This window comes from Bos taurus, chromosome 18 (genome assembly GCF_002263795.3).
Source record: "Bos taurus isolate L1 Dominette 01449 registration number 42190680 breed Hereford chromosome 18, ARS-UCD2.0, whole genome shotgun sequence".
Taxonomy (NCBI): Eukaryota; Metazoa; Chordata; class Mammalia; order Artiodactyla; family Bovidae; genus Bos; species Bos taurus.
This window is the reverse complement of record NC_037345.1, coordinates 64,547,846-64,557,273: the sequence shown is the minus strand read 5'-3', so window position 1 is coordinate 64,557,273 and position 9,428 is coordinate 64,547,846. Positions and strand designations below refer to the sequence as shown.

General features: G+C 49.6%; 1 pseudogene; it reads left to right on the top strand.

The window, feature by feature from the left end:
• Positions 1-4,465: 4,465 nt before the first annotated feature.
• Positions 4,466-8,772, top strand: LOC101905686 (large ribosomal subunit protein uL15-like; annotated as a pseudogene).
• Positions 8,773-9,428: the final 656 nt, after the last annotated feature.

Sequence of the window (9,428 nt, the reverse complement as noted above, 5' to 3'; positions counted from 1 at the left end):
TTGTATTGTTTTCCTCTATTTTGCACTGATCACTGAGGAAGGCTTTCTTCTGTCTCCTTGCTATTCTTTGGAACTCTGCATTCAAATGGGTATATCTTTCCTTTTCTCCTTTGCCTGTAGCTTCTCCTCTTTTCTCAGCTATTTGTAAGACCTCCTCAGACAATCATTTTGCCTTTTTACATTTCTTTTTCTTGGGGATTTTTTTTGAGGGGAGGATCATTTTGATCCCTGCCTCGGGTACAATGTCTTGAACCTCCATCCATATTTCTTCAGGTACTCTATCAGATCTAATCCCTCGAATCTATTTGTCACTTCCACTGTATAGTCGTAAGGGATTTGATTTAGGTCATACATGAATAGTCTAGTGGTTTTCCACGAGGCCCATTACCAGTTAGAGGCCCATTACACGCAGGAACTCAGGAAGAACGCTCATTTGTCTTCAAGGGACAGGAGGCTTGACAAAACTCCATTTGTTAGTTTACCCTGAATGTGCCTGGAAATTTAGATGATACTAGAGGAGCCACTTGCCTGTATCCAGAGGGATGCTAGAAGTTTTCATCCTGGAGCATGATGCCGCTGTTACGCGCTGGGAGGCAGGGATCTGGAGGCCCCATCTTCCTTGATGGTTCCCCTTTCTAAAGAGGTGGCTCCAAATATTGGGGGGGGGGAACCCTTGGCTGTGAGAACTCTTTGCGTTCCCCTGGACTGTAGCCCTACATGCCGGAATACTGGAGCGCATTGCCATTTCCTCCTCCAGGGGATCTTCCCAACCCAAGGCTCCAACCCGCGTCTACTGTGTGGCAGACGGATTCTTTACCACTGAGCCACCGGTGGGCTGGGGCACCCCGCTAGTTTCCTGCGAAGAAAAACACCACACTGAGGTCAAGCCGCCCCTGATTCCGCCCGCACGTCGGAGTCTGGGCCCCCAGGCCCTCCCGCTGTCCCAGACCCTGGGGCCTAAGAGTAAAGGAGGCAGAGCCCAGCCTCGGGGTTTTCTGGTTTGCCTGCAGGCAGGCCGGGTCGGGCCGGTCTCGGGAGACCCTGTCCGACTCCCCATGGCGGCTGGTCGATGGGCCGGGCGAGAATACTGGAGTGGGTTCGCCGTTTTCTTCTCCAGGGGGGTCTTCCCCACCCAGGGATCGAACCCACGTCTCTTGTGTACCTGGCATTGGTGTTGGGGTCCTTTAATGGACCGGGACCTGGCGGTCTGGAGGCGACGATAAGAAAGTGAAAGAGAGAAAGAGGCTGATACTCCCTGGTTTATGCAGAAAACCAACGAAGTCCTTAACACAGGACTTGCGTCTCTCACGAAGGCACCGGGCGCCCTCTCGAGGGGGTGAAAGCACAGAGTGCCTTCTTGAGAGAGTCTTAGAAGCCCGGGCAGGAGAGAGAGCAAGACGGGTCTCTGTGCTCCAGGGAATCAGCTGAAGAGAGAGCGAGAAGGACACGGGGCTCCACGCGCTGATGGAGCAGAGGTGCTTTAGTGAGTTTCCTGTGAGTTATAGGCTGTGGCACAAGGAGTTTCCTTCGTCAGGGATGAAGACCAGAAAACCAAACGCACAGTAACGTTACCAAGGGGACAAGGGAGGGTGATGGCCACAAGGTCAGGAGACAATCCGTATCTCAAGAAAGGGGGTCGAGACTAAGCAGTTTTGTGGTTCAGAGAATGTTTTCTAAAGGAGATTCAAGCCTGTCTCACACAATGACCCCAGTTCCTGGGAGCAGCGTGCTGTTCTGCCTAAAAAGAAACAAAGGACTTGTGAGAAACAGCACGTAGGGGTCCTCCTGTTAAACATTCCCTAATAGGCATCGGCAGGCGGATTTTTTTTTTTTTAACCTCCGAGCCACTAGGGAAGTACTTCGAAAGCTTTACCATGTATCTCAAAGGGACAGAGAAAGAATTTACCATCAGGGGCTTGCTAAGGGAAATGCTCTAAGAGACTGCAGGAGATCCACTGCTGGAAGTTCCAAATACCCAACCGGTCTGAGAAGGTTACAGTGAATCCCAAAAGATTAGACACTGTGAGCAAACAGCCTGGGGCCTACTGACTCCCAGACAGTGGCAAACTCGAGTGACTTTTCCTGGGCCCAGCCTCTCATGAATATGCATTTATGCATGCCCCCAGGATTACAACTTCTTTCCCAGTGCAGGGCTTGGCGAGCTAGCTCCCCATCTCCTTGTCACAAGGAATAAATGCCTCTGAATTACCCAAAAGTCCTTGGCGTGTTCACTGGCTATGCTCGCCAAGGGAAGGAACCGCTGAACTCAGTAACATGAAGATACACTCAGCACAACTTGGAGGTCGTGCACATACACAGGTGGGGTCTGCAGGCTGACACCCCTCCGCAAGCCTGCACACACACGCACATTCCTCCATGTCCATGACAGAAGAGGTGTATGAGAGTTGGGAGACAGAAGAACACGACCAGGGTGTGCGACACACATCAGAGGCTCATGGGAAGGGATGGGAGTGTGAGGACACAAATGCACACAGGCTCCAGGGAGACAGGCACGGGAGAGGGAGGCCCCAGAGCCTGGTGTGTGGGTCACACACAGGCTCACAGTCACGCACATGGACTGAGTGTGACCAGGCAGCCTCGGCCTGGCTGGGAGACAACCCTGTCCTTCCCCAACCTACCGCCGCCCCTGCAGGTTTGATGGTGTGCTGATGGTTGGGGCAGTCTGAGCATGGGTTGGAAAAGAGTTTCCAGACATAGTATTTTAGAAGAGAGAGTTTACTGAGAGCAAAAGAAAGAAAGAGGTAGTGAGGGGCCTTGAGAAGACAGCAGGCTGACTTCCTGACAGGGAGAGGCGACGCCTTTGTGGGGTTTTGGCCAATTTTTATAGGCTCAGGATAAAGAAAATTCTTATGGACAGGGGTGGCATTAAGTCATTGGTCGGAGCTCTTTTGGTGCCCCCTTGACCTAATATGGAGATGGGAGCTGGCTGGTTAGGGACAGTATGGGTCATGACAAACAAGATGGCCCACGACAGTGGTTGCCATGGAGATGGGCCGATTCTGCCCAGCGACCTCTGCCTAGGGTTCTACACTGACGGCGCTCAGAACAGGAGTCGGTGCTCACCTTGCCTCACCGGCAGACTCACACGTTTGCAGACCAGTTGCACACGGGAGCAATCGGCCCACGCGCAGGGGCAGCAGACCTTATGGGAAGTGCCTGCTGTGAGGGCCCAGTCTGAAGGGGACAGAGCCGGCGACAGGGCTGGGGGAGGTGACGGTCTCTACTGGAGCGCCAGCGTGTGCCGAGTCAGTTTCAGGGACAGTGGATTAAGGGCGGTTTGGGGAAGGGAAGAACTGTCTGGAGTGTTAACCGTTGTTTGGATGGTTTGTTTTACCCAGAGGGGCAGAGATGATCACCGCCCTGTGTGGCCGTCCTGGCTAAGTCCTAATTCTTTCTTCCTCCTGGTGTTTCTTGAAGTCTTTCCTCTCTAGTGGACAAGCATTTCTAAGACTACCTGAGAAGTTTGCTATGTATTGAATTTCAGCTACAGCAATCCCAGTAAAATACATAGCAAAATTAAATTCCAGGCTTCCCAGGTGGCATTACTTGTAAAAAAACAAAAACAAAAAAAAAACACATGGGCCAATGCAGGAGATATGGGAGACACAGGTTCAATCCTTGGGTTGGGAAGATCCCCTGGAGGAGGGCATGGCAATCCACTCCAGTATTCTTGCCTGGAGAATCTCATGGACAGAGGAGCCTGGAGGTCCACAGTCCACAGGGTTGCGAAGAGGGTCGCATGACAAGTGACTAACCACGCATGCAGGGTAAATTCCTGTTAAATTCAGAAAAGCAAACACGGAGAAGAAATCTCACGGCTTAATATCATGAAAGTTTCTAGGCGATCCTACGGGTCTAACTTCCACAGTGTTTGGTCGGAACAGACCCAGGATGCCCCTTCCTTCAGCCTCCGATCACCCTCCAAACCTTTATTCAGTCGTAACCTCCAGGATCACCCACTCAACGTCCTTGACCTCTGGGACCAGCCAACACCATTTTCTGAGCTGAGCTGCTTATTGCCAGCCAGCTGTGAGCTCCCAGATTTGGTATAATTTCTCCACCCAGATGGAGACCACGTCACCCACGTGGTCAACATGCATCTACGGGCCTCCTACCCTACCTCTGAGGGCTTCTCTTTCCACCCCGATGACGAGGCGGCTCTGGAGGGGGTGGGCCACGGTTCCTCAGATTGACGGAGGAGAAGCAGGAGGTCCCCGAGCCTCTTGAAAATGCAGATCTAATGCTGTGGCTGCGCCCTCTTCCAGAACGTGCAGAAGCGGTCCGGGGTCGAGGGGTCAGACCGCGGACGCCGTGGGGCCGCCCTGCTCACGGATAAGAACCTGAACCAGGCCTTCATGGGTCCCCCAGGCCCCGGGCTTTCCCCTTGCCGACACCCCTCCCTGATTCCTGGAGCCACGTCCTGCACAAGCAGGTGAAACGCAAGATGGTTGCCCACCTGACCAACCTCCGCAGGCTGGCTGGTCCCCGGCTGGACTGGGCGTTTCTCTTCCGAAGGTTCAGCCTCAAGCTGAAACAGTCAAAGGGAAACCACAATGCTTTTTGCAGGAAAAAAAAAAGGAAAGGAGTTTCTATGAAGTGTTGTAAAGAGCCTAGAAGTTTACCAGGCAAACCAGGGTGAGCCCGTAGCGTGTGTGAGTCCCACAGTCCGCCTGTAGTCTGATGCCCCCAAGACGCTCTTATCAGTCAGGGTGTTTTCAAATTTCCTCCTATGGCTGGAAAAGTCTTTGGGGCTAATTTCAAAACTGGATGAAATAATCAGTGTGACCTTTGGTTTTAAAGAAAAGTATTGTCCACAGAGATATAAATACAGCAAGTCCTCACTCCGAGCCCTCCTTGGCGCCTTTTGTACAATCAGATGCGCGCCAAGGGCACAAACCCTCCTGTGGTATTCTGTCCTGGCACATACAGGACAGGACGCATACAGCTCTTAGTGGGAAAATAGTCATTTTTCCTGCTAAATGTGCAATGTCTGAGGAATAGCTCGTGGTTTCTATATTCTTTGCAAAAGTGGCATTTTGAAGATGTATGCTCTTCTAGCTCCTCGCAAAATAATTGGGTTGTAGCTGTACCTGAATCTGAGCCCTGGGATCCATGAGTTGGAGATTGCAGAGCATTCACTCTCAGGAAATGATCCTTGGTTCGAAGCAGAGAGTTCTTCTTCCCATTCCTCGGAGCGCTTTGGGACAAGGGCTCGTAAAGAGACCAGGGCCCCCCAGCGCCAGAATTAGGGATGAGCTGCATCACAATGGGTGAAGGGCCCACTAGGGTTCATTCTATCGTCCAGTTTTCTCTACGTCATCTTCATGGCTGTGGTCACTCAGAGGGGGGCCGCCGGTGGTCTGGGTGCTCCACACAGCAGGCACCGTGCTCTGAGGGGTGGGATGACAGGACCAGAGACATGAACAGGGAAGAAGGGCATCACTAAGAATGGCACACATACGTGAGAGCAGATGCGGGCAACGAAACATCTCTGTTACCAAGACAGAGTTCACGAGCGAGAGAATGGGAGAATCTTGACGTCGCCAGACAGGTGAGTAGGGTGGTGGTCCCTGTGTCTAGAGAGCTTTGATGTGGGAGACAGGAGTTTCAGACCCTTCTGAGCTCTGCTGATAACCTGGGCCTGGGTGACTTTGAGGGTGGAAAAGTCAACCCAACAACTACAAGTCAATCAAATCTACTCACCAAGAAGGGATGTCTCCACAAGCTGCCTGCAGAAGCAGCCAGAGTCATCTGGTCCAGGGCTGCATATCACCACACCCAAAACTGGGGAGAGGGGTGGGGAGGGAGACATCCCAAATCAGGAGGCTGCTGTGCCCTCCAGAGGAAGGGTGAAAGTGTCACTGTCTACATGTACACTGACTCACACGCACTGCGTCCGTGCCATGTGGTGGAGGAGGGAAGGCTCTCTAACACATTGGCAAGGATTCCAGGCAGGTCCCAAAGGGCGAGGTTACTGTGAAAGCCTCCGTTGGACTCGGGACTTAAGAGAAGTTCCCTAGGATGTCTGGATGCTTGCAGTTCAATTCCTGGCTGATTCCTCCTTCACAAAGACTAACCTCCAGAACTTGCTCTGTGAGTATGTAGGACAAGGAAAGAAGTACATGGCCCACACACCTAAGATGTTTCCCTGATTTAAATTTACTAGTGCTGTTTCACACTGTTCATGGGGTTCTCGAGGCAAGAATACTGAAGTGGTTTGCCATTCCCTTATGCAGTGGACCACGTTTTGTTAGAACTCTCCACCGTGACCCGTTCGTCTTGGGTGGCCCTACATGGCATGGCTCATAGTTTCACTGAGTTAGACAAGGTTGTGGTCCATGTGATCAGGTTGGTTAGTTTTCTGTGACTGTGGTTTTTAGTCTGTCTGTCCTCTGATGGTGAAGGATAAGAGGCTTATGGAAGCTTCCTGATGGGAGAGACTGACTGAGGGGGAAACTGGGTCTTGTTCTGATGGGCAGGGCCATGCTCAGTAAATCTTTAACCTGATTTTCTGTTGATGGGTGGGGCTGTGCTCCCTCCCTGTTGTTTGACCTGAGACCAAACTATGATGGAGGTAATGAAGATAATGGTGACCGCCTGCAAAACGTCCCATGCATGCACTGTTGCACTCAGTCCCCCGACCCTGCAGCAGGCCACCACTGGCCCACGCCTCTGCCAGAGACTCCTAAACACTCACAGGCAAGTCTGGGTCAGTCTCTTGTGGGCTCACTGCTCCTTTCTCCTGGGGCCTCGTGCACACAACGTTTGTGCCCTCCAAGACTTTTCCCATTCCTGTGTAAGTTCTGTAATCAAATCCCACTGGCCTCCAATGTCAAATTCCCTGGAAGTTCTGAAGTCTTTCTGACACTGAAAGATGAATTCCCCAGGTAGGTAGGTGCCCAATATGCTACTGGAGAATAAGGGAGAAATAACTCCAGAAAGAATGAAGAGACATCAGCCAAGGTGAAAAGAGCTCCCAGTTGTGGATGTGACCGGTGATGGAAGTAAAGTCTGACGCTGCAGTGAACAATATTGCATAGAAACCTGGAATGTTAGGTCCATGAATCAAGGCAAATTGGAAGTGGTCAAACAGGAGATGGCAAGAGTGAACATTGACGTTTTAGGAATCCGTGAACTAAAATGGACTGAAATAGGAGAATTTAATTCAGATGACCATTATATCTACTACTGTGGGCAAGAATCCCTTAGAAGAAATGGAGTAGCCCTCATAGTCAAAAGAGTCTGAAATGCAGTACTTGGGTGCAATCTCAAAAATGACAGAATGATCTCTGTTCCTTTCCAGGGCAAACCATTCAACATGACAGTAATCCAAGTCTATATCCCAACCAGTAATACTGAAGAATCTGAAGTTGAATGGCTCTGTGAAACCCTACAAGACCTTCTACAACTAACACCCCAAAAAGATGTCCTTTTCATTATAGGGGACTGGAATGCAAAAGTAGAAAGTCAAGAGATACCTGGAGTAACAGGCAAGTTTGGCCTTGGAGTACAGAAAGAAACAGGCCAAAGGCTAACAGAGTTTTGCCAAGAGAATGCACTGGTCATGGCAAACACCCTTTTCCAACAACACAAGAGAAGACTCTACACATGGACATCACCAGATGGTCAATACCAAAATCAGATTGATTATATTCTTTGTGGCCAAAGATGGAGAAGCTCTATACAGTCAGCAAACACAAGACCTGGAGCTGACTGTGGCTCAGATCATGAACTTATTGCAAAATTCTGGCTTAAATTGAAGAAAGTAGGAAAAGCCACTGGACCATTCATGTATGAACTAAATCAAATCCCTAATGATTATACAGTGGAAATGACAAATAGATTCAAGGGATTAGATCTGACAGACAGCGTGCCTGAAGAACTATGGATGGAGGTTCCTGACATTGTACAGGAGGCAGTGATCAAGACCATTCCCAGAAAACAAATGCAAAAAGGCAAAATGGCTGTCTGAGGAGGCCTTACAAATAGCTGAGAAAAGAAGAGAAGCTAAAGGTAAAGGAGAAAAGGAAAGATACACCCATCTGAATGCAGAGTTTCAAAGAACACCAAGGAGAGATAAGAAAGCCTCCCTCAGCGATCAATGCAAAGAAATAGAGGAAGACAACAGAATGGGAAAGACTAGAGATCTCTTCAAGAAAATTAGAGATACCAAGGGAACATTTCATGCAAAGATGGGCACAACAAAGGACAGAAATGGTATGGACCTAACAGAAGCAGAAGATACTAAAAAGAGGTGGTGCTCTTTCGTCTAGGCCGCCGTCCTGCCATCCAGACTAAGGAAGACCCGGAAACTTAGGGGCCACATGAGCCACGGCCACAGCCGCATCAGCAAACACCGGAAACACCCGGGAGGCCGAGGTAATGCTGGTGGCTGCATCATCACGGGATCAACGTCAACAAGTGTCACCCAGGATCCTCTTTAAGGAACCAGAGTTTCTGCCCGACTATCAACCTTGATAAATTGTGGGCCTTGGTTAGTGAGCAGACACGAGTAAATGCTGCCAAGAACAAGACAGGAGCTGCTCCTATCACTGATGTGGTGCGATCAGGTTACTACAAAGTTCTGGGGAAAGGAACGCTCCCAAAGCAGCCTGTCATCGTGAAGGCCAAATTCTTCAGCAGAAGAGCTGAGGAGAAGATTAAGGGTGTAGGTGGGGCTTGTGTCCTGGTGGCTTGAAGCCACATGCTGGGAAATTCATTAAATGTTAAGTGCTTTTCAAAAAATAAAAATAAAAAGAGGTGGCAAGAATACACAGAAGAACTACACAAAAAAGATCTTCATGACAAAGATAACTACGATGGTGTGATCACTCACATAGAGCCAGACATCCTGGAATGCGAAATCAAGTGGGCCTCAGGAAGTGTCACTTCAAACAAAGCTAGTGGAGGTGATGGAATTCCAGTTGAGCTATTTCAAATCCTAAAAGATGATGCTGTGAAAGTGCTGTACTCGATTTGAGAGCAAATTTTGAAAACTCAGCAGTGGCCACAGGACAGGAAAAGGTCAGTTTTCATTCCAATCCCAAAGAAAGGCAATGCCAAAGAATGCTCAAACTATGCACAATTGCACTCATATCACATCCTAGCAAAGTAATGCTCAAAATCTCCAAGCAAGGCTTCAAAAGCATGTGAACTGTGAACTTCCAGATGTTCAAGCTGGATTCAGAAAAGGCAAAGGAACCAGAGATCAAATTGCCAACATCCATTGGATCTCAAAAAAGAAAGTGAGTTCCAGAAAAACATCGACTTCTGCTTTATTGACTACACCAAAGCCTTTGACTGTGTGGATCACAGGAAACTGGAAAATTCTTCAATAGATGGGAATACCAGACCACATGACCTGTCTCTTGAGAAACCTGTATGCAGGTCAAGAAGCAACAGTTAGA